The sequence below is a fragment of the Protopterus annectens genome, chromosome 7.part0 (assembly GCF_019279795.1).
Source record: "Protopterus annectens isolate FY-2018-M chromosome 7.part0, PAN1.0, whole genome shotgun sequence".
NCBI lineage: Eukaryota > Metazoa > Chordata > Ceratodontiformes > Protopteridae > Protopterus > Protopterus annectens.
This window is the reverse complement of record NC_056739.1, coordinates 1,626,150,920-1,626,174,293: the sequence shown is the minus strand read 5'-3', so window position 1 is coordinate 1,626,174,293 and position 23,374 is coordinate 1,626,150,920. Positions and strand designations below refer to the sequence as shown.

The following is a 23,374-nucleotide window of genomic DNA, read 5'->3' as shown; positions in this document are numbered from 1 at the left end:
CACTAGCTATGAGGGCACTGAATTGTCAATTTCATATGCTTAAGTATCAGCAATTTCTAATCTCTCGGTTAAAGCAAAGAATAACCACTATCCCTCAACAATCTGAATTGAAAGAAGTACAGGATCTGTTGCACGCCACTGAGCAGGTGGGCAAACATACCTTACAATGTGGGTTTGATTCTTTGGAGGCCTCCTGCAGAGCAGCTGTCACTGGATCTGTTATACATAGGCATGCTTGGTTAAAGGAACAAACTCTGCCTGATCATGTTAAAGCAAAACTACTAGATGCTCCCTTACAGCAGGATGTTCTTTTTGGAGTTAACGCAGAAGATGTTTTAAAGAAAATGGAAGATAAGGCAAAATCTATGCAGACAGTCAAAGATTTCCTACAAGTACAATCCCCTCACTTAAGAAACTGGCCAACAAAAAATTGGTCCTTTCCAGCCACTGACAGACCGCAGAGGGGTAAATACAGATGCCCAAGGGGCAGAGGACAACCACAAGCCCAGTATAAACCTCGCCAGTGGGGGCACTACAACACAGAAGGGAGGAGAACACAGGTCTCAATCCACCAGAAGGCAAACTCAATGACTTGCACATCATCTGGCCAAGCAATACTCTCTTGGCAGCCCCCTTGGGGGGAAAACTCGCACTTTTTGCAGACAACTGGCAGATAGTCACAAAGGACAAATGGGTCCTAGACATAATTTTACGAGGATACAGATTCCACTTTCACACCTTGCCAATGAAAACAGGAATGCCAAACCTGCCACAAAATCAATGGGCAGAGGCACAAAAACAAATTACAGCTCTCATGGACATGAGAGCCATTCAACTGGTACCTACTTGAGAGCAAGGCCAAGGATTTTACTCAAGACTCTTTCTAGTGCCCAGAAAGGACAATGCCTGGAGACCAATTCTGGACCTTTCAATTCTAAACACTTACTTACAAGTACCCAAATTCAAGATGCTAACACTACAGCAGCTACTTCCCATGTTGGGCAAGGAAGCATGGCTAGTAACGTTGGACCTCAAGGAGGCATACCTGCATGTCCCTATCAGACAAAGTTGCAGAAGATACCTCTGTTTCATTGCAGGTTCAACCCATTACCAATTCTCTGCACTGCCCTTTGGCTTATCTACTGCGCCCAGAGTTTTCACAAAATGCCTGGCACCAGTAATTGCATACTGCAGAAAAAGAAGAATTCAAATATATCCATACCTGGACGACTGCCTCATCCAAGCAGAAAGCAAAGACATTCTCTTACATCATTTAGCCTTTGTAAAGCATCTACTAAACTACCTGGGGTACACAGTAAATGAAAAGAAGTCAAAACTAGCACCCTCACAAAAATGACATTCCTGGGTGCCAGCTTGAATACAATGGCCCAGAAGGCTTATCTTACGCCAGACAAGCAACTACAACTGACTCAATATTTCAAGACAATGGCAACAAAGATCCAATTAACTGCAAGAAAAATTCTGCAGGCTTTGGGCTTCAAGGCATCTTGCATACTAATAATACCATTTGCAAAGCTGCATATGAGGAAATTACAGTGGTACCTAAAAAGCGTATGGTCTCAACACAACCACAGCTTGGACACAATGATATCTCTCATTCCCTGCCTACAACAGGAATTTCTGTGGTGGTCACAGGCATGTCACTTCAACAAGGGTCAGCCTTTCACCTTGCCCCCAACCAGGCAGACTATCACAACAGAGGCTTCAGACTATGCCTGGGGGGCACACATGGCAAGACAATGCATTCAAGGCCTATGGACTGCAGATCAAAGAAATCTGCACATAAATCAAAAAGAGATGCTAGCTGTACAGAAAGCTCTGACAGCCTTCAAGGATTTATTACATCCAGGACAACTTGCAATAAAGACGGACAACACCACAGTAATGTGGTACATAAACAAACAAGGGGGTACACATTCCTACCCTCTATGCAGGCAAGCAATGATCTTATGGAACACAGCTCTGGCCTACCAAGTCCAGTTACAAGCTCAATTCCTGCCAGGACAGAAGAACACATTGGCAGATGACCTCAGCAGAAACATCAAAGATCCCCACGAGTGGAAAGTAGATCCACAAATATTTGCAATGATAACTCAAAAATGGGGCCTTCCAAACATAGACCTGTTTGCCAGTCCTCAAAACTACCAACTGACAAAATTTTGTACAAGGACATTCCACCATCAAGCCTGGAACGTGGACTCTCTCTTTCAGTTGGAAAAACCTGACAGCATATGCCTTCCCTCCATTACCTCTCCTCACAAAGGTTCTTTTGAAGGTCAAAAAGGAGAGACCACGACTGATTCTCATAGCCCCAGACTGGCCACGCCAGCACTGGTACCCGCTATTGAAAAATATGGCCCACAGCCCACCATGGATATTGCCTCAAATACCCCATTTGCTCACACAACAAAACAAACAGATTCTTCACAGCCAGCTCAAAACTTTAAATCTGGCTGCATGACAAATCAACTAAACATCCAACCAGCTCCTCTTTCACAAGCAGTTCTGGATGTTATTCTGGAAGCCAGGAGGCCAAGCACCAGGAAGGCTTATTTGGACAAATGGAAAAGGTTTTGTGCTTGGAACCAAGCTAAAGGCCAAGACACAATTCAGCTTCACATGCCTCACATTCTACAGTATTTAGCTGAGATGTTGCACAAAGGACTTTCCTTTTCCTCAATTAAAATCCATGCTTCAGCTATTTCAGCTCACTACAACACGGATCCACCTTTATTTTCACATCCTCTTCTAAGGCAGTTCCTCAGAGGGGCAAAAAACATTAGACCACCTAGGAGAGCTCCTACACCAACATGGGACCTCAACCTTGTTCTGGAAAAACTAACACTACCTCCCTTTGAACCAGCTTTCTCTGCAGGTCTTCAGTTTCGATCATGGAAGACTGCCCTGCTCCTAGCAATAACTTCAGCTAGGAGAGTCTCAGAGCTACAGGCACTAATGGCAGTGGAACCTTTCCTCATTTTTCATCAAGACAGAGTTTCTCTATGAACTAATCCTTCCTTTATGCCTAAGGTGGTTTCCAGTGTAGCTTTAAATCAAACCATCCACTTACCCACCTTCTTCCTCAACCCACAGAACAAAGGTGAGAGACTCCTGCATTCCTTGGACATTCACAGGCGGCTTCATTACTACTTGGACAAAACTAAGGCTTTCAGAAAAACTGACCAGCTCTTTGTATCCTATGCTACAGCTTCTCAAGGGTAGGCTATATCTAAGCAAACCATTTCTAAATGGATAGGTCATTGCATACATTTCTGCTATACTCATCATGGGAAACCAGTTCCTGCTACCATTAGATCCCACTCTACCAGGGCAATAGCTGCCTCTACAGCCTTTCTCAGGGGGGTTCCAACCAAGGAAATTTTAGAAGCTGCAACTTGGAGTTCAGTATACACTTTACCAAACACCGTCACTTACCTCTTTACTCTAAGTCCAGGGCAGGCTTCGCCACTGCAGTTCTGCAGGGCCTTATTGCCTCCACAAACCCTCTATGATACCTCCCCCCTACCTTAGCTTTGGGATTCAACCCAAGTCTGATGACTGCAGCAGGGTAACACAATGAACATAGTACAGTTTTGTACCTACCATAAATGTAGATGTTTGAGTGTTCACCCCGCTGCAGTCCAGGTTACCCTCCCTCCATCCCCTCTGATCTACTGGCAAAATCTCTTCTATGCCTTACTGATGTATTTGCTTATAGCTGAAGGGATTTTGTATTTGTGCAGTGTTCACTCCATTTGGTACTAACTCTGACCACCTTTTTGGGGGCACCTGACATCTGGGGCAAGAAAAACTGAAGAAAATGGCATCGGTTGCATTATATATACCCCTGGCGCACTGACGTCAGGGAAGAGGCGACAGCAACCGATGCCGGATCAAGACTTTGGAATTCCGTCCGACTGCGGGACCGCCTGATGACAGGATAACCCAAGTGTGATGACTGCAGCAGGGTGAACACTCGAACATCTACATTTATGGTAGGTACAAAACTGTACTTTATTCTTCAAGAGGGCAGACCAGTAGCCTGTGCATCTAGAGCTCTTACCCAAGCTGAAATGCAATATGTTCAAATTGAGAAAGAACTTTTGGCAATAGTGTTTGCATGTTCAAAATTTCATGAATATAGTTATGGTTGAGCTGTTCAGATTGAAACGGATTACCAACCTCTAGTCACTGTTTTAAAGAAGCTTATGCATTCAGCTCCAGTGAGATAACAAAGAATGATGCTCTGATTGCAAAAGTACAACTTCAAGATGGTCTGTACAAAAGGCATATTTCTTTGTCTGGCTGATACCTTATCCAGATCACCTAGAAATACAATGGAACAGCTTAATGCAGAGAATTTAACTTTGATGTCATGGAAGTCCGTAATTTTTCTACCACGAGACTTGATGAGCTGAGCCATCATACAAAGACTGATCCAGTTTTACAAAAGCTCACCTACTTTATTAATGCTGGATGGATGTCAAAGCAATCTAGTGTACCACCTGAAGTGCAAACTTATTTTCCTTACAGAGATGAGATGTTGATGGAAGATGGCATTATTTTCAAAGGTCCTAAAATTGTTGTTCCTGTTTCCTTACAATGTGAATGTATCCACATTTTGCATCGTGGTCACCCAGGTTCTGAATCTACCAAAAGAAGGGTGAGAGGACTAGTATTTTGGCCTTCTCTAGCAAAAGATATTGATAAAGTACTTTTGTTATTGTTCAGTATGCAATAGTACTAAACCGCATTTGCTAAAAGAACCACTTCAGCTAAGTCAAGTTCCTGAACTACCTTGGTCAACAGTAGCCACTGATCTATTCGAGTGGAACAATCAGCATTACTTAGTGGTGGTAGACTCTTATTTGAACTGGTTTGAGATCGATTTACTACCTAACCTAATGTCCAGTGCTGTTTATCACCAAGTTGAAATGTCATTTCTCAGTTCATGGTAGCCCACCCAAAGTTATTTCTGACAATGGTACCCAATTTACCCATCAGTTGTTTCAGAAATTTGCAAAAGAATGGGACTTTGTGGGTATTCTGGACTACTAGTGACATGTACAGTGAAATGGACTACCTGAACATGCAGTACATAGTGCCAGGCAATTACTAGTGAGACCAAAGTATGACAATACCAATGCCTTTTTGAATTTACAGTCTCAGAAACAAACCCCGTGACGATATACTTGGCTCACCTGCTCAGAGACTTCTATCTGGGCAAACCAGAACAACATTGCCTATCAGTTCCAGTTTGTTGAGGTCTAAAGCAAAGAACAGAACAATCAGAGCCCAACTATTCAGAAAGCACTCTTTGCTGAAGTTCAGCTATGATAAACCGAGCAGGTTTCTTCATCCATTGAAAGAAGGAGAGAGAGTGAGGATAAAAACAGTGAAAAGTTTCGATTGGATTGGTCAAGTAATAGGTATATGTGCAAAGCAGAGATCCTACTCTGTGGAATCTGAGGGTGTGGAGTACAGGAGAAATTCCAGACATCATCTTCCTGCATCGGAATCGATATTGCAGCATTGTTCCTGTGATACAGACTCTAGATCTCAGAGCAATCCAGACAATGTCCCTGTTGCAGAACCTGTCTTAACTTCTACTTCTATTCCTGATGGCCCCAAAGTTGAACATTCAGCGGAAATGGTCCCAGTTGCTAGAACTAGTCCTAATTTCTATGTCACATGTTTTGGTCGTATTTCCAGACCTAGTGTGAAATACACAGCAACCTGTACATAATTGTCTATGTGTATTTAGTTCTATATAATTGCATGTCAAAGAACTATATTCTGTCAATTGGATGTCAGTTAATGTTGTCAATAATGTATGACTCATTTCTCAGAGGGAGGATGTAGAATTGTGTGTGTGTGTGTGTGTGTTGTATCTTTTTAAGAAGAATTTCAAGGACAGCACGTGCTAGCTTCAGTGCCATTTTGAGTGTGCAGCCAGAGAGTGAGCATGTACGAGTGTGATAGCTAGTTTGTTTGTAAGTTTATCTAAGTTAAAGTTATTAAGCCTCAATCCTAATGTGTTTGTACATAATAAAGCTACTTGAACAGAACCTGCAGATGTTTGTATGTTTTATCCTGACCAGACAACAGTGTCTACGCTTCAGGGACCTTCACCTTGAGGTCCCTTAACTACCTGGCACATTTCACCAGATTACAAAGGGATCTGATAAAGGAACTCTTGGATGCCATTGCAGGAACCATGTCGAAGGAGGTGAAGGACTCCGTCACCTCACAGAATGGCGGCCCTTCAGTCAATATCAAACTTGTCCAGAGACTTATTTCCAGTGTGGCAGAAGGAACCTCAAGGGCAGTGGGTTCAGTCGTAACCGTCAGGAGACTTGCTTGGATGCGCTTGTGCGACTTCATGGAGGCTTTTAAGTCTATGTTCGTCAATGCTTCTTTTGATGGCATGTCTTAGTAAATGATACATTGGCCAGGTGGGAAAAGGATGGAAAGACCCATTCTGCTGTGGGCGTGCATTTTTCCACCTCCGCAAAGATCCTTGTCGAGGAATCTTTGGGGAGGTGGAAAAAATGTGGTTCAAGAAATCCTATGGATCTTTTCAAGACACACGTGGGGGTCTTCCCCCTGATGAATAAGGGGAAACTAAAATGGTAGATGTCACCCTCGTGGCAGCGGAGGCCCGCAGCATCAGGGTCCAGAGAATCTTTCTTTGGCAATCCCTTTCAGTGCTGAATGGGGGCCGGATTGTCCCCTTCTGGTGGCTGTCAGGGGTAATTTGAACCTGCACCAGAGAGCCTGGCTAGAGATAAAAGATACTTGGGTGGAGAGGATCATATCCAGAGGGTATACAGTTCCATTTTTCCTTTCTCCTCTGATTTCCAGGAAAATCCCTGATGTTTCACCCAATCAGAGGGATCAAACAGCCATACAAATACAAAAGCTACTAGACAAAAGAGTCATCCAAGAGCCCCCCCCCCAGACCAGAAAGGATCTAGAACTTAGTGCCAAAGAAAACAGGGGACTGGAAACCAGATGTTCTTTGTGTTTCACTGTTGCAGTCCTAACATATGGGTTATCTGGCTCCCGGTAGCCCTCAGTCGGCCCGAATACCAGAGTTCTCGGTATATGACGTCGGCCGCCTTCGGCTGTAAAACTTATGTCAGAACGTCTGGTATAAAGGGAGGTGGCCGACGCCATTTCCTCAGTCTTTCTTGCTGTGGAGCCCTAAGCAGATTCAATTTGCACTAGTGCCGGTCGGCCGTTTACCTTCTATCTGCATTCTGATTACCAAGTTGAAGATGCCCTCAGATAAGTACCCCGTTGGGGACCCTCTTTTCTTGCTTTAACGAATGTCAGATAAAGTTAATAATTGTCTTGCCTGTGAAAAACAGATTCCGCACCGTGATTTCCATTCCTATTGTATAACCTGTTTGGGCCTTGAGCACGACGTCCCTAATTGTGATCTCTGTGCTTCCTTCAACCCGCGTACCATATGCCGTAGAGCTAAAATTTTATATAAGCATTTCGGAGTCTGGCCTAAGTTCGTCGGTATGGCATCTTCTGGTCCCCCGACTTCGGATATACCTAAGAAACATAAGGACAAGGACTGCGACAGGCTTAGGGTTAAATTGGCTGATGACTCACCGGTGAAATTGGTTGTCGGCCCAGCGGTAGTTAGTGAGGCGCTTTCGCAGCCCCTGCAGTCTGCAGATCTCTGACGAGACCTTTAAGGAGTCCTCCATGCCGTAGGCTGCTATTTTGTCTTCAGACCCTCCACCTGTCGCCGCCTCAGATGGGTCCGGAGCCACTATGCAGGCATTGGCTTCTGACGCCTCTTCGACATGAGACCAGAGCCAGACTGAATATCTTAGATCAGACTTCTGCAGTTGCTAGGCCTCCAGAGTCCCTCTGGATTGCTAACAAACCTTCCAGCTGCAAATCTACCCACAAGCAGGCATCGGCCTCCCCTCTTGTGCCTCAGTCCCAGTTGGTGAAGATGGCTGATTATCTTCTTTCCCTTATTAGGGGCTCTCACCCCCTTTCCAAGAGAGCTAAGGAATTGTCTGCTGATATTTTGTCAGTCTCAAATTCTGAGGTTTCCAGTATTTCTGCTGGTGAAGAAGGAAATTCTCAACTTTTTTCTAGCTTTGAGGATTCTGATGCTGAGGACTCTATCCCTTCTGTATCCTCTCCAGAAAATTTTTCCTTTGGGGATGCTTTGAATACTCTTAGGGAGCATTTTAAATGGGAAAGTCAGGATTTTCCTCAGTCTAAGAAGAGAATCTGGGAATTTTTGGATTTGCCACAGCATAAACCTCGAGCTATACATCCTGTGTTGGAAGTTGTGGATGATGTTTTCATGGAAAATTATTTAACTCTAATTCTGTTCCTCCTGCCCCCAGAAAACCTGATAGGTACTATAGGGTTCCTGATTCTCATCAATTTCTTTTTAAAAATCCTACTGCTGATCCTGAGATTATTTCTCAAGGTCCCAAGGGTGTTAAGGCTACTATTACTAAAAACCCTGTACCTTCTGATAAGGAGTCTAGGGCCTTGGACAGGTGGGGTAAAAATGTCTTTACCTCTGCAACTCTTGCCATTAGATCTGTGAATTGTCTTTTTCACATGCTTAAGTATCAGCAGCATACTTTGAAGGCTATTAAGACTAAGCTTGGGGATGTTCCTTCCATGTCAGAGAACAAATACTTACAAGATTTATTAAATTCTGCCACTCTAGTTAATAAGCATTCACTTCATTGTGGTTTTGACACCTTGGAGGCTTCCTGCAGAGCAGCAGCCACTGGTTCTGTTATTAGAAGGCATGATTGGCTTAGGGAACAGCCTCTTTCTGAACCTGTAAAATTTAAATTGCTGGATGTTCCTTTGCACAGAGACAACCTTTTTGGTAACGAGGCTGAGGAGGTACTGAAAAAGTTGAAGGATAAGGCGAAATCTATGCAAGTCGTAAAAGATTTCCTTCAGGTTCGGCCTCTTCGGTTTAGTAGGCATTATCCTTCCAAGAACTGGTCTTTCCCTGATCCTGGCAAGTGGGGTTGCTCTAGGCCTAGGGGTTTCAGATCTTCCAGAGGGCAGGCTTCTGCCCCTCAAAGGGCTAAACAAGGGCTAAACAATGGCATTCTTTTTCTGCTAAATTGGGAAGTTCTAAGCCAGCTTCCCAAAGCAAGCATTCTCAATGACTCCAGCCTTCTTGTGCCTACCTCTGCGGGCCCAGGCTTTCCTTTGGGGGAAGGTTAACCAGGTTCGCAGAGGTATGGTCTACCATCACAGATGACAAATGGGTGCTCAACATAGTAAACCAAGGTTACAAGTTTTATTTTCATACCTTCCCTGTTCTACAAAGGTACCCAGACATTCCCAGAACTCTCAGGGCAGAGGTAGAGAATCAAATTTCTTCTCTACTGACTATGGGTGCTATAGAGCCAGTTCCTGCAGATCAGGCAGGCCTAGGTTTTTATTCAAGACTTTTCCTGGTACCCAGAAAAGGGGGCAACTGGCTCCCTATTCTGGATCTGTCTATCCTAAACATTTTTCTGGTGATTTCTCAATTCAAGATGCTCACTCTTCAACAGTTACTGCCAATGCTGGACAAGGATTCATGGCTGGTAACTTTGGATCTCAAGGAGGCTTATCTGCACATCCCAATAAGGGAAAGTTGCAGGCAGTTTCTTTGTTTCAGGGCTGGGGAGCAGCACTTTTAATTCTCTGCACTGCCTTTTGGCTTATCTACTGCTCCCAGAGTTTTCACAAAGTGCCTTGCGCCAGCCATTGCTTTTTGCAGGCAAAGAAACATTTAAATTTATTCTTACCTTGACAACTGTCTCATTCAAGCAAACTCCCCAGAACAGTTAAAAAAAAAAAAAAAAAAAAAAAAAAAAAAAAGGATTTGGACTTTGTGAAGAACATTCTCACTTCCTTGGGTTACACACTCAACGTAAAGAAGTCAAAGTTGGTTCCTACAAGGAAGATTGTTTTCCTGGGAGCGAGTCTGAATACAGCCACCCAGATGGTATTCCTCCCTCAAGACAAACAAGAAAATCTTTCGGCTTATTTCAAGAACTTAGCAAGCATGACCCAGCTCTCTGCAAGGCATTTCCTGCAAGCACTGAGGTTCATGGCTTCATGTATCCTGATGATCCCAAGGCTGCATATGAGAAAACTTCAGTGGTACCTCAAGAACCTTTGGTGTCAACACACACAGAACTTAGACTTGATTCTTCCCCTTATTCCATGTCTTCAAATGGAATTTTTCTGGTGGGCGACAGCCTGTTCTCAGAACAAGGGTCTGCCTTTCTGCCCACCACCTGCCAGCCAGACTCTCGCCACAGAAACCTCAGATTATGCATGGGGGGCACATCTGGAAGGCAGGGGCATACAAGGGACTTGGAGTACACAACAGATTCATCTGAACATAATCTTAAAGGAAGTGATGGCAGTGCAGCAGGCCTTGCTGTCTTTCAAGGACCTACTCTACCATGGGACCCTTTCTGATCAGGACAGACAATACCACAGTCATGTGGTATATCAACAAGCAGGGAGAGACTCAGTCTTACACTTTGTGCAGACTCAGCATGAGATTATGGTCCTTAGCAGCTTCCATGGGCATACATCTAATAGCCCAGTACCTTCCAGTGAGACTAAACTCCTTGGCGGATCAATTGAGCAGACATGTTCTGGATCTTCATGAGTGGCAACTGAACAAGATCATTTTCCATTGCATCACTCAGTATTGGGGCATCACTCAGCATTGGGGCACCACACAGGTGGGTCTTTTCTCTTCTCACACCAATCATCTCCATCCAACCTTCTGCACCAGGGAGTTTCACAACAAAGCTTGGAAAGTTGACGCTTTGTCCTTCCCATGGACACAACTCTCAATTTATGCCTTCCCTCCTCTGCCTCTTCTTCCCAGAGTGTTGCTAAAGGTAAGGGACGAAAAACCAAAGGCTATTCTTATAGCACCAGATTGGCCCAGGCAGCATTGGTACCCCCTTCTTCGCAGCCTTTCTCAAGCTTAGCCTTGGCATCTTCCCCCAGTACCAGATCTGTTGGTTCAGGAGGGGGGAAAATTTCTTCATCCTCATCTTCAAACTCTGCATTTAACTGCCAGGCTAATACTTTAAATCTTTCCCAGCAGGTGGTTGAAGTTCTTCATGAGGCCAGGAGGCCTAGCACCAAGAAATCCTATGCAGATAAATGGAAGAGATTTTGCTCTTGGATGCAGGCTAGGGGGAGAAGACTCTTATCCTTTTCTTTTCCTCATTCTTGATTATCTAGCAGGTTTGCTTAATGGTGGGCTTTCCTTTTCTTCAATCAAGATTCATGCTTCAGCAATTTCTACTCATTCTTCTTTTGAGCAACCAATTTTTTTCTCTCCCCTTGATGAAGCAGTTCCTGAGTGGAGCTAGCAATCTTAGACCTCCCAGAAGAACTCTTTCTCCTGCTTGGGATCTTAATTTTGTTCTAGAAAAGCTTACTCTACCTCCCTTTGAACCTGCTGCCACTGCAGAATTAAAGCTTCTTTCCTTGAAGACTGCCTTTCTTTTGGCTATTACTTCTGCCAGAAGGGTTTCATAGCTGCAAGCCTTAATTGCAGTAGAACCTTTCATTATTTTTCATTCAGATCGTGTTTCTCTGAGAACTAATCCCTCCTTTATGCCTAAGGTGGTTTCCAGTCTGACCCTTAATCAGTCTATTCATTTGCCTACCTTTTTCAATAAACTCCAGAATTAAGGGTAAAGGATTCTGCACTCTCTCAATGTGCATAGACAGCTGAGATTTTACTTAGACAGGACTAAACCCTTTAGGAAGTCTGAGCAGTTGTTGGTTAGTTTTGCTCCTGGGGCTCAGAGTAAAGCTATTTCGAAACAAAGATCTCCAAATGGATTGCTCATTGTATTCACTTTTGTTACCTACCTGCAGCATGGGAAGGATCCCCCTCAGGGTATTTGGACCCATTCTACTAGAGCAGCCTCTACTTCTGCAACTTTTTTGATCGGTGTGCCTGCTAAGGACATTCTAGAAGCAGCTACTTGGTCTTCTGTCCATACTTTCATAAAGCATTACAATCTACTTTTGTTTTTTTAAATCCAGGGCTGGTTTTGCCTCTGCTGTTTTGTAAGGCTTCCTTACTAACCCTTAATCTGTGAAGCTTCTCCCCCCCCCCTTTGTTTTTACCCTGGGCTTTGGGAATCAACCCATATGTTAGGACTGCAACAGTGAAACATGATGAACTTAGTACAGTTGTGTACACTTACCGTAAATGTAGATGTTCGAGTGTATTCACTTTTGCAGTCCTGGTTTCTCACCCTCCATTCCCCCTTTTTTCTTAAGGCATAGACTAGATATGTTATTTTTGGGTGGCATGTTTCCAGGGTGTTTCCTTCCTGGGTTAGCCTTTTGGGGGGCTCCTAACAGTTAAGGCAAGAAAAACTGAGGAAATGGTGTCGGCCGCCTCCCTTTATACCTGACGTTCTGACATCAGTTTTACAGCCGACATCATATACCGAGGACTCTGGTATTCGGGCCGACTGAGGGCTACCGGGAGCCAGATAACCCATATGTTAGGACTGCAACAGTGAATACACTCAAACATCTACATTTATGGAAAGTGTACACAACTGTACTTTCTGGATCTCAGCACTCCAAACAGATTTATTTGAAAGACATAGTTCCAGCTGGTCATGGTTCAGTCCATTCTTCCATTTTTGGAAATGGATGACTGGATGTGCACAATAGATTTCCAGGATGTGTACTATCATATAAAAATAGCAGGCGATCCAGGAGATTTTTATGCTTCCGGCTGGGAGTCAGTCATTATTAGTTCAGAGCACTGACCTTTGGTTTCACCACAGCCCCCAGAGTATTCACCAAATGTATGGCAGTGGTAGCAGCTCACCTGAGACTGCAAGGATTCTGTGTGTTTCCATACTTAGACGACTGGCACATTACTGCTGTGACCAACCATCAACTCTTTATGGGAAAAGAAGAGGTCATCCACGCTTGCACAAGATTAGGAATAACCATAAATTCTGAGAAGTCAAATCTAGAGCCAACTCAAATTCTAGAATTCATAGGAGCTCTACTAGACACAAGGCAACAATAGCCTCTCTTCCCCTTTCCAGAGTTCAAACTTTAAGGTCACAGGTCAACAAGATACTTTGCAGTACCACAGTCTCGGCTCACCTAGTACTACAAACTCTGGGATCAATGGCCGCATCAATAACCCTTGTTCCGCTAGCCAGGTTTCACGTGAGAATTCTCCAATGGATGCTGGCATTTTAGTGGTCAATGTCTTCAACTACCCTTATCAACCCCAATACAAATTACAAACTCTTGCAAGAAAAGTCTGATGTGGTGGATCCAATCAGATCAGTTATTACAAGGTCATTCATTTGTCCCCTCCCTGCCCAAGGCCATAGTGACCATGGTCGCTTTCTAGCTAGAGTGGGGGGGGGCATTACTTGGGAAAGACAGTCCAAGGCATGTGATCCCCTGAAGAGGCCAATTTTCATATCGGTGTTCCAGAGTTGAGAGCAGTGCTTTTAGTGTTGCAAGCCTTTCAGGATGCCCTCCCATCAGGAACAATTGCAGTTCAAATGGACAGTATGCCAGTGGTTTGGTACATCAGCAAAGAAGGAGGAACCAGATTGTATCCACTATGTTGAGAAGCACTAAGGGTGCGGCAGTTGGCAATATTTTCCAACCGCTTTCTCTTAGCAGTGTATATTCTGGTGAAGTCCAACTTGCTAGCAGTCAAGCTGAAAAGATGTATACTGTTATCACATGAATAGTCCCTCAGTCAGAAAGTGGCAGAACAGATTTTCCACAGATGGGGCTGGCCATGCTGTGACCTCTTTGCATCCCCCCAAACAACAAGTGTGCAGCAGCTATTTTGCCCTGACCCCCCCCCCCACACACACAGAGGGAGTCACTGAAGGATGCTGTTCTCCATGATTGGCCCCCGGATTACTTTACGCATATCCCCCAATTCCCCTAATCCCAAAATTCTTTCAGAGAGCTGCCAGGTTGAAGACCAAAGTTGTACTCATTGCCCACTTTTGGCATTGACAAATTTGGTTTCCCTCCTGAGTCCTCATTTAGTTTACCAACCTTGGATTCTGGATCCAGTTCCAGACCTCCTGTCTCCTCCATTGGACATGACACATCCAGACCTTCTGAGCATCAAGCTGACAGCTTGGTTTCTCCAATTCCAGTAATAGCCAGACACTCTTCCCCCTGTGTGTCACTTCTTGTTATCTTCCCTTAAGCCATCCATTTGGAAACTTTATGCTAGTAAGTGGAAAAGATTTGCACATCAGACTATTCAAAAGCATATAGATCCCTTCTTGGCACCAGTTAATCATGTGCTAGAGTTCTTGACACAGCTTTACAACCAGGGGGCTAGTTGATCAACAATGAGAGTCCAATTAGCAATTTCTAATTTCCACAATGGACTTGATGGCCGCTCATTAGCCTCTCATAAACTGTGTAAAGCCTTTTTGCATGGCACAATTCTTCTTAAACCTCCTTTTAAAGATCCCATGCCAACATGGGATCTCAACTTCGTACTGCAGTTCTTGATTCTACTACCCTTTGAGTCTGTGCATGATGTGACCTAAAATTTTTATCTTGGAAGACTTTATTTTCAGTTGCCATCACCTCTCCCAATTTCGGAAATTCAGGCATTGTCAATGAAATGTCCATATCTCATTTTCCATAAGGATAGAGTATCCTTACGACCTAATGCATCCTTTTTGCCCACGGTAGTATCACAAGGCAACATCAATGAATGTATTAATCTTCCAGTATTTTTTCTGAACTATTCCAACAAATGAGAATATTTGCAACACCTGCTAGATATGCATAGACAATTATGTTCCTGTCATCATAGGACAAAGGATATCAGAACAATATATCATTTGTTTGTAGATCAGTTGTTTGCATCATTTGCTGGATTGAAATTGGATGCACCTTATATAAAGTCACTTTAGCTAAATGGCTTACTGACTGTATCTCCTTTATTTACAACAAGGAATAGTGTGCCTTAGAAAGTATGGGCTCATTCTACCAGAGTTGTAGCTGCTGCTTAAGTTTTCCACTGAAGAACTTCCATGGATATTTGTTCAGCAGCAACTTGGGCTTCCCATCACACCTTTATCTGTCATTATAAGCTGGATTTGGTGTCCAGAGGTAGAGCATCTTTTGGGTCAGTGGTGCTCAGGAATGTCCTTCCTTGAATCCACCGAGGATTCTAAGTAGCTGGGGACTGTGTCCCATCAGTCTAGAACGGAATGAGAAATTGACGACAACAGATAAAAAAAAGTTATGTACTTAGCATAACGTTCCATCTGTGTTGTCGATTTCATTCTTCCTTGACTCCCCTCCTGTCAATCCCCACCCATTTTTAGGTTTATTCTGTAAGAGCGATAGGATGGGTTACATCCTTATGTCTTTACCAGCTCCAGAAGTGGCATTGCCTCTTCTTCTTTGAGTCTGTCTCTTTCCCTTTATCCAAATTGTACACATGTATGTACAAGTTGTAAGAGTAGGTCTTTCTTTAGTGCTTGCAAACAAGATCTGAGGTAATGAAGAGAATGTGTTGTGAGTAAGGGGGAAACTCGAGAGTTTTGGATTGCCACCAGCTTTTACAGGTGGCCGAGTCGGATCTTACACCTTGGATCCGAACCCATCAGTTGAGGAGGAATGAAAATCAACACAGGTGGAGCGTTATGGTAAGGACATAACTTGGAATCTCTAACTGAAAACCTTTTGAAATGGTATATTTGATTCCTTTGGAATACAGCTTTGTTAGTAGCTGTCACTTTAGTCGAGATGATTTCTGCATGTCAGGCTTTGTAAATCTTACCTTAAAGACAGGGTTCTACTTTCAGCAAATCCCCTTTTTATGCTTGAGAGTGTGTTGGACATTGCTCTTAATCAGAAAATGTGGTTTCTACTACCACATACTCTGAACTCGCATAAGAGGAGATTGCTTTTTGTTGCTCGTTATGGACAGTTACGGGCTTGTATTAGTAAAACAGAGTCATTTAGAATGTTGGGCGTCTTTTTTTTTTTTTCTTTTGTTCAAAGCTGAAGCTGTACAAATTTTAAGAAAATGCTTGTTACCTAGCTTTTTAAGTGCATTCTTTTCTGTTATGATTGTGCAAATATACCCATTTTTAGACATCTTAGAGTTCATTCTACAAGTGTGTTATGCCTCAGCAGATTTATTTTAGAGGAGTCACTGGATGGCATTTAGCAAGACTACAGGTTGTTTCTCCAATCATGGTTGTACAAAACACAATTTATATTTGTATACTTTGGCTAGATATGTTTTGTTGTGACACTAGTTTAGGGAATGGTTGTAGATGTTTCCTCCTGTCCGTGGGATTAATGGTTTGATGTCCTTCCCAAAGGTGATGAATAGTCAAGAAGACCAAAAGGAATAAAATCCTACAGTAATTTATATGGGGAATTCATCTTAATGATAGGCTATTAAGTTCCTACTTTTGTCCGAGGTATTTTTTTATTGAAAGTAATATTTTTGCATATGTAAAGCATACTCAATCTACATTCACATATACACTCTATCAGTAAACTCTATTTTCTTGATTAGACCATCCCAAATAAGTGTCTATTAAAAAAGCTAAATAAATTTGTTACTGTAATCAGTGGAATGCCTCCCCACTAATCTTTAGTGGTTAAATTATTTTGCTCCAAGTTTTGGAGAGTGAATCTGTGAGTGTATGCTTTATAGACACTGAAATTGTTAACTTCTGTTTAGGAAGAGACTGGATTTGAGTTTACTGTTCATTTTATAGGAAGGTGGTAGAAATTACCAGAGCAACTCAGTATGTTTCTTTTTATTGATAGGGTTACCTGATATATTAAAATAATTTATTTCAGTGCAAGTTACAGAAAAAAATGTAGCCTCACTACAGCTTGCCTGAAATCTGTTTGTAGGTGTAATGCAGTATTATACTGGTTCCCAGAAATGGCTGTTGAATGTTTGTGTGTATTAGACTATTATTTTTTCAGTTTATGAATTCTGGGTATTAAGTTTTACTGCTGCCAGATTGTGAGGACCAAGTCTCTGTAGCAAGAGGGCTGTATTACATAGTACCACATCCCAATTTTTTTTAAGTCATTGCTCTTTATTTGGGTAGTAGAAGACTAGACAAAAAGTATAAATGCAATGGTGACAACGAAGACTAAAGAAATGGAGCAGTCTGCTCTTTCTACTTTAAAGTTCTGCAACATTGTCATTTTTTCCTGTCTTTTCTAATGCAGACAATCACCTACATCAGGAAATCATCACCCTCACTCGTTTCTGAGTGCAAAACCATTCAGTAGGACAAAATGGTCTTTCAAAGACATGCAGAGGCTTTAGAATAATCTGGCTCTTTTTCATGTAATTATTCACATGCTTGACCATCCCACTGATTTATCAGTAATTTTACCAAACCTATTTGGTCATGCTTGCCATAGCATCATGTGATTCCTTTGCTCTTTGGTGACCTAGTTTTATTAGCAACCCAAATATTATTGCATCCACTTATCAGACAAAGCAGATTAGAAGTCATTGCTTCATATCAGTGTTGTCAGTCTCGAGGTATAGCATCCATTCATATGGTCTTAGTAACTGCACATAGGAATTCTAAGTGCCATTATTCCCCATGTCTCCTTCTGGTACAGGACTTGCCTGGAAGCGTTTATCTCCATTATGTTCTGTGGATTTCTAAAAAGACCATGCGAACTTCTCATAGCTTGATGACACAGATTATGATGAGAAATTTGTGTACTTTCTAGGAACTGATTTATCACATGGAAGAGAGTTGTGGATTAGGTTTCAGTAGGTCAATGGTCTTTCAGAAAGCTATATATCTTGCTGCTTCAGACAGGTTAGCCTACCATTTATTACAAATATTTCAAGATTAGTAGAGGTACAGTTTGTGAAACACTGTATCATTTGTGTACAAATGTCAGATTGCATGATGCACATGTTGTTAATACCAAACCCAGTTTATAGACCAGGCTGCTGGAACTCTAGAAGACATGTTTTGAGTTTTGCACACAAAATCACAATCACATGTATTTGGTTATGTCAGACAAAATGTATTCTCAAATGTCATTGTGTTCGTATTGCTGTGGAAACAAATTCTACTTTCAGTTTATATATATATATATATGTGTATATATATATATATATATATATATGTGTATATATATATATATATATGGTTTCAAATAATTGTTTTCCTTTAATGACTTGAAACCTGATTTTTAACTTTCTTCATCATGTTGCAAATACCCATTATGTACAGTGTTGTGCCAACAAAGGAGATTATTCTGGGCATGGAGAACATAACTCCTTGTGTTTAAGTACAACTCAGCAGCAGGTTTCTTCATTTTGTGGTAGCCACCCTCACTTCCAGGCCTCCCTCTTCTTTTGACCTTATTGTGTTGTACACAGGCTTCAGCAGCAGTTCATTTCAGGGCTCTGGGTATGTTTCTCTCACCATACTTGTACAACTGTCTTAGGAGTCAGCCCACTGAAGTTTTGCGCCATACAGTAGAACATTTTGAGATTTGCAGCTATTATTTAGGCAATTGGTTAAATACCGTTATGTATGCTACATTCAGATCTGGACAAGAGTTGCTGGTATTAGCAGTTAAGTTTGACTGGAAGTGTAAATCAATAAATACACCTCCAGTAATTTAACTTGATTTACCCACAGAGGTGTTTTTGTACTTCTGCAGCTCTTTTTAGTTTTAAACTTGAATACATTTTAACTTCCAGGATTGAGCTTGAATAAATTTTAAGTTGCGGAGACTCACCAAGTAAAGCAACAGTCTAGCCTGCATGTAGGGTGGTTAATGAAGTGGTGCCGAGGGTTTAGCATCAAAATGTTGAAAATATAAAAACATTTTTTTATCAAAAGTTCAACAAATAGTCAGTTTTTATTATTTCTGTTTAAATACTCGAACACCTTGTTTTCAATGTCATACTGTTCATTTTGCTTGATTGACCCGAATGAGTACTTTGAAGCTTTCACATGATCCGCCAGTGCTTACTTGACTTCTGGTTCTGCTGACTTTCTTAAAGGCTGATTACAAAGTGTGATTACAGTACTGACATCAGTGTTTTTCAGTCGAAAAAACGTAATTTGTTTAAGCGAGTCTTTCAAAACATGCATTTGACTTTTTGAAATCCGACCTTTGGAATTTCCATTTTTTGATGGTAAACTGGTGTTGAGATGTGCCAGAAAGTACTGCATTTTTAGTGTTCCAAATTGTACTGTTCATTTTTTATGCCATACAATAGTAAGTTCATGCTGCTAAATAATCATACAGACTCATACTATATAAATTATGTTGAACAGAAAAACTTAAGTTATAGCTGCCCTATTTTAAATGTACGTCTAATCATCAGACATCTTGTCACGTGTGTGTATTTTTCTCTCTTGGTAATTTCCTGCAAGTTCAAAACCATTTTAGAACTTGGTTAACAGAGCAAAATAGCAAATTTTTTTTTTCATATGAGGGGGCATCAAGCTGATAAATTAGCTGGAATTTTTTCTTTTACTTATTTTTAATAGTGAAGCTAATAGACAATGTGCTGTTTATGTGGCTGGCATATTCAGTGATGTTTGCTAATTCTGACTTAAAAAGATACAGTGAATGGTTTCTTCTGTATGTTTGGCATATAAGTTGACCTGGCACTTATGTACCTATGCTTTTTTTTCTTTTCATGGTCTCTTTTTCAGCCTTTAATGTTCCTTCTGTTGGCAGCACACCAGCCTCTAACTGTACTGCATGGTCTTAGACAAGACAAAGAACTGTAGATTTTGTACTCAAGAAACAGTGGCATTCATTGGTGAGTACTGACTTATGTAAATGTGCATGCCACTGGACTTATAGTTCATTGTAGAAGCTTACCTTTAAATGGCTAGAAAAAAATGTTTTGCTGGATGACAGAGGTTAAAGCCTAGCATTAAGTGGAAAGAAACAGTTGCAGTAATCAGTTGTAATTAAGGTAAATATCTTCAATTGACTTTAGTCTCACGTGAGATAATTATATCTCATTAATACAACCTGTGATACATTTTACATACTTGAATTGTGTAGGGACGGTTTTTATTGAGTTTTTCATGATGTCCTCTGTGGCATTGTAAGTCATTAATGGGATGCTTGTGCATAGAGGATAAAAGCATAATTAGTTTTGTTCAGATGGAATACCGTGTTGTTATGATTAAAAAGAATCGTATGCCTCACCATTTAATATTTAACATGTCAGAAAAAAGCCATGTTTAAAAGTGCGAATAAAAGTATTTAAAAAAAATCATGAACTTAAAACATGATTGTTTTTAAAGAAAAGATCTGCACTGGAATTCAGAAAGAAATACCTCATTATAGAAGGCAAATTTCTGTGACAGGGGACTAGATGTTGGAAGGAGGGATGCTGTGCAAGTGATCATTTAATGACATGGACATTATTAAAATAAGGGTCATGGCAATTGAAAATGAAGGTAAACAATAGGGTGGTGTCATTCAGAATTGTGCGAATTTTATGTGACAAGATACAACAACTGGATATATACTGATTGCAGTATAATCCTGAAGTTACCAGACAGAAATAAAAAAAAAAAAAATGTTTGGGATAGCTGCCACTTTAGTAGATATGCATGAGACCATTCTTGCAGCTAGTAACTACGGAAGTGTGCATCATCGCTCAGTGCATGGCCGAGCCCCCAATCCATGCCTAACACTCCATGCCCTCGATGCCACAGAAGTAGTGGCCTGCTACTGTGTAGACAAAGTCACCTTCCAGGAAGTAGTTAAGATGTGTCGTTCTCCTATGCAGGCTTGTGGTGTGCATGGAGTACCCCTCCCTGTGGAAACAAAGGTATGTGTGGCTTTGAGAATTTTGGCTACATGGACCTTCTAGTGATCAAGGGTGGACATTGTGAATGCATCTCAGGCATCTGCCTGAAAGATACTGCACAAGGTTCTTGATGCAGTGCTTCAGCATGTGGAGAAGCAGATATGGTTTCCCTGCACCACAGAGGAGAGAAGCAACACCATGTTGACATTTTATGACACAGTCCATTCCATGCAACACTGGGAGCTATTGACTGCACCCAAATTACCATTAAGGCCCCAACTGTGGAATAGGGACATTAGTATATCAACCTTAAGGGATTCCACTCCAAAAACTGTCAGGTGGTTTGCAACGCACAGGTATAATATAGAGTGTCAGCAGGTTACCCGGGCAGTGCCAACAATTCACACATCTGGCACATGTGACTGGTATCAGCTATTTGGACAGTGTGATTTTTCTACAGGTCCATCTTACTGGCAGTGCTGGATATACCTTACAACCTTGTCTCATGACATGAGTAGTAAACCCATAGACCATGACAGGTAAATGCATACAACAATGCCTTGTCATTGATTCAAATCCTTGCTGAATGCATGTTCAGATTGTTGAAGGCCTGCTTCTCCTGTCTAGATATCTTCAGTGATGCTTTGCAGTACAGTCCCAAAACAAACAGCAAAATACTTGGTGTGTGCTAAAATACTTGGTGTATGCACTGACACACAGAATGTTGGTATGCACACAACAGGGGAGAGACATTCAGGAAGAGGAAGTACTGGAGTTCGTGATGGAGAAGGTGCTTGATGAGTCAGCTGCAAGTGATGATCATATGAGGTGGGACATGGGCACAGTACGCCAGGGCACTAGCTAAGAGGTAGTGCCTGGTTCACAGTTATGGATCAAATTAAACATAACGTACAACAGTAGCAGTGATGCATACAATAATACAACCAGGCTATGCTGTACTGTGCATGGATTTACCACATTGTGCATCAGACACAGATTAGCCAGATAGGAGAGTATTACGGGTAGGGCATGGTTGTTATCATATTAACAGGTGGGGAGGGCCATGTTGACAGCTGTCAGCAAGTATGTGTCTGTGTCTGTGTTATGGGGGTAGGGTTGGGGTTGTGGGGTAATGCTGAGGGTGTGTATATGTATCTTGGGTGGGTGAGTGTGGGGAGCGAGGAAGAGACCTCATGGAGGGAGTGGTGTCTCGTGTGGTGTAACTGGACTGAGGTGAATGATGCTAATGGGTGTGTGTGTGTGTGTGTGTGTGTGTGTGTGTGTGTGTGTGTGTGTGTGTGTGTGTGTGTGTGAACACAGCTTCTGCAGAAGATACAGTACTGGTCTGGACAAGACAGGTCTAGGGCACCTGTAGAAGATATGTGCACTCACCATTTACACCTCTGTCCATGGAGGCACCTTCTCTGGGGAATGTCACTTGCATGATCCACAGCTTGCACAGAGGATGGAGTGCTCTATAAGCAGGAATGAAGTGATGTGCTATAAGAAGTCTCAGCATGAACACTTTTTGTCTGCATCCATTGTATTCTGCAGTACCATCGACACTAGATGGAGGCTTGTAGGTGGTGGTGCTATGGGATGTTGGGCTTCCTCGCCAAAAGTGGAGGAAGACTGGCCATGAGAATGGTACTGTTCACAGTGGGTGGCTACACAAGGACATTCTGTACCATACAGCTTCTTGCAGTGGCTTTTCATTATGCTGCATAGGTAGGCCACACCTTCTCACAGGTCATCTTCAAGACCACATAACATCCTGACCAATTCTGCTGTGGCTGCATTGGTCTCTGTCTGTCCCAGTAGAATCACCCTGCACATGCACAGTGTAGTAACAATGGAGACACTCTGCTCCAGAGGGAGTCAGTACCCATGGCATTGCTGGCCACCAGTACACTGACTCCTGCTGCCCTCCTCACTCTTAGTGCATCTGGCAGCAATCAAGGATGACTCTGCTTCTGGAGAAGAGGGCATTCCTTGTACTCATGTGTCAGACAGCTTTTGTCCTTCTGTGGCATCCTAGGCCTCAGAGGGGAGTTGCACAGGAACTGTATCCATGGAAGAGGGAAGGGATATGGCTGTCATATTACCCACGTCTACTACTGCCAACATGATGTCCAACTGTGCTGAATGAAGTTGCCATTGTCTTCTCTCTGTTACATGCTTTCAACATCAGGCATGCCTATTTCCATGGTATATGACCCTGACAGCAAAACACTTGTGCAAACACATAAGCATATGCAAGTGTATGACATCCTTCACCAACACCTGCAGCCCAGTGTAGTTAAACCTCTAACAGTTTGCCAAGGAAAATCTAAAATGAACATACCTTGAGTGGAATGATGCTGTAGTGGTAGCCCTGATGCTCCTGTGATTACAAGTAATAACTGCTCATTAGTTGTATGGCCCCAAGTCAGTCTGGTCATACAGATTGTCCCACATCTTTGGTTA

At 42.3% G+C, this 23,374-nt stretch overlaps 1 protein-coding gene across 4 annotated transcripts in view; it reads left to right on the top strand.

Moving 5' to 3' along the window:
- PRKCD (protein kinase C delta) overlaps positions 1 to 23,374 on the top strand; it is a 2,080,121-nt gene that overhangs the window by 120,258 nt on the left and 1,936,489 nt on the right. For all 4 annotated transcript variants that reach the window (XM_044078172.1, XM_044078174.1, XM_044078171.1 and 1 more), the window contains exon 2: positions 19,791 to 19,900. The gene's annotated coding sequence lies outside the window, so the exon portion shown is untranslated. The remainder of the gene's footprint in view (positions 1 to 19,790; positions 19,901 to 23,374) is intronic.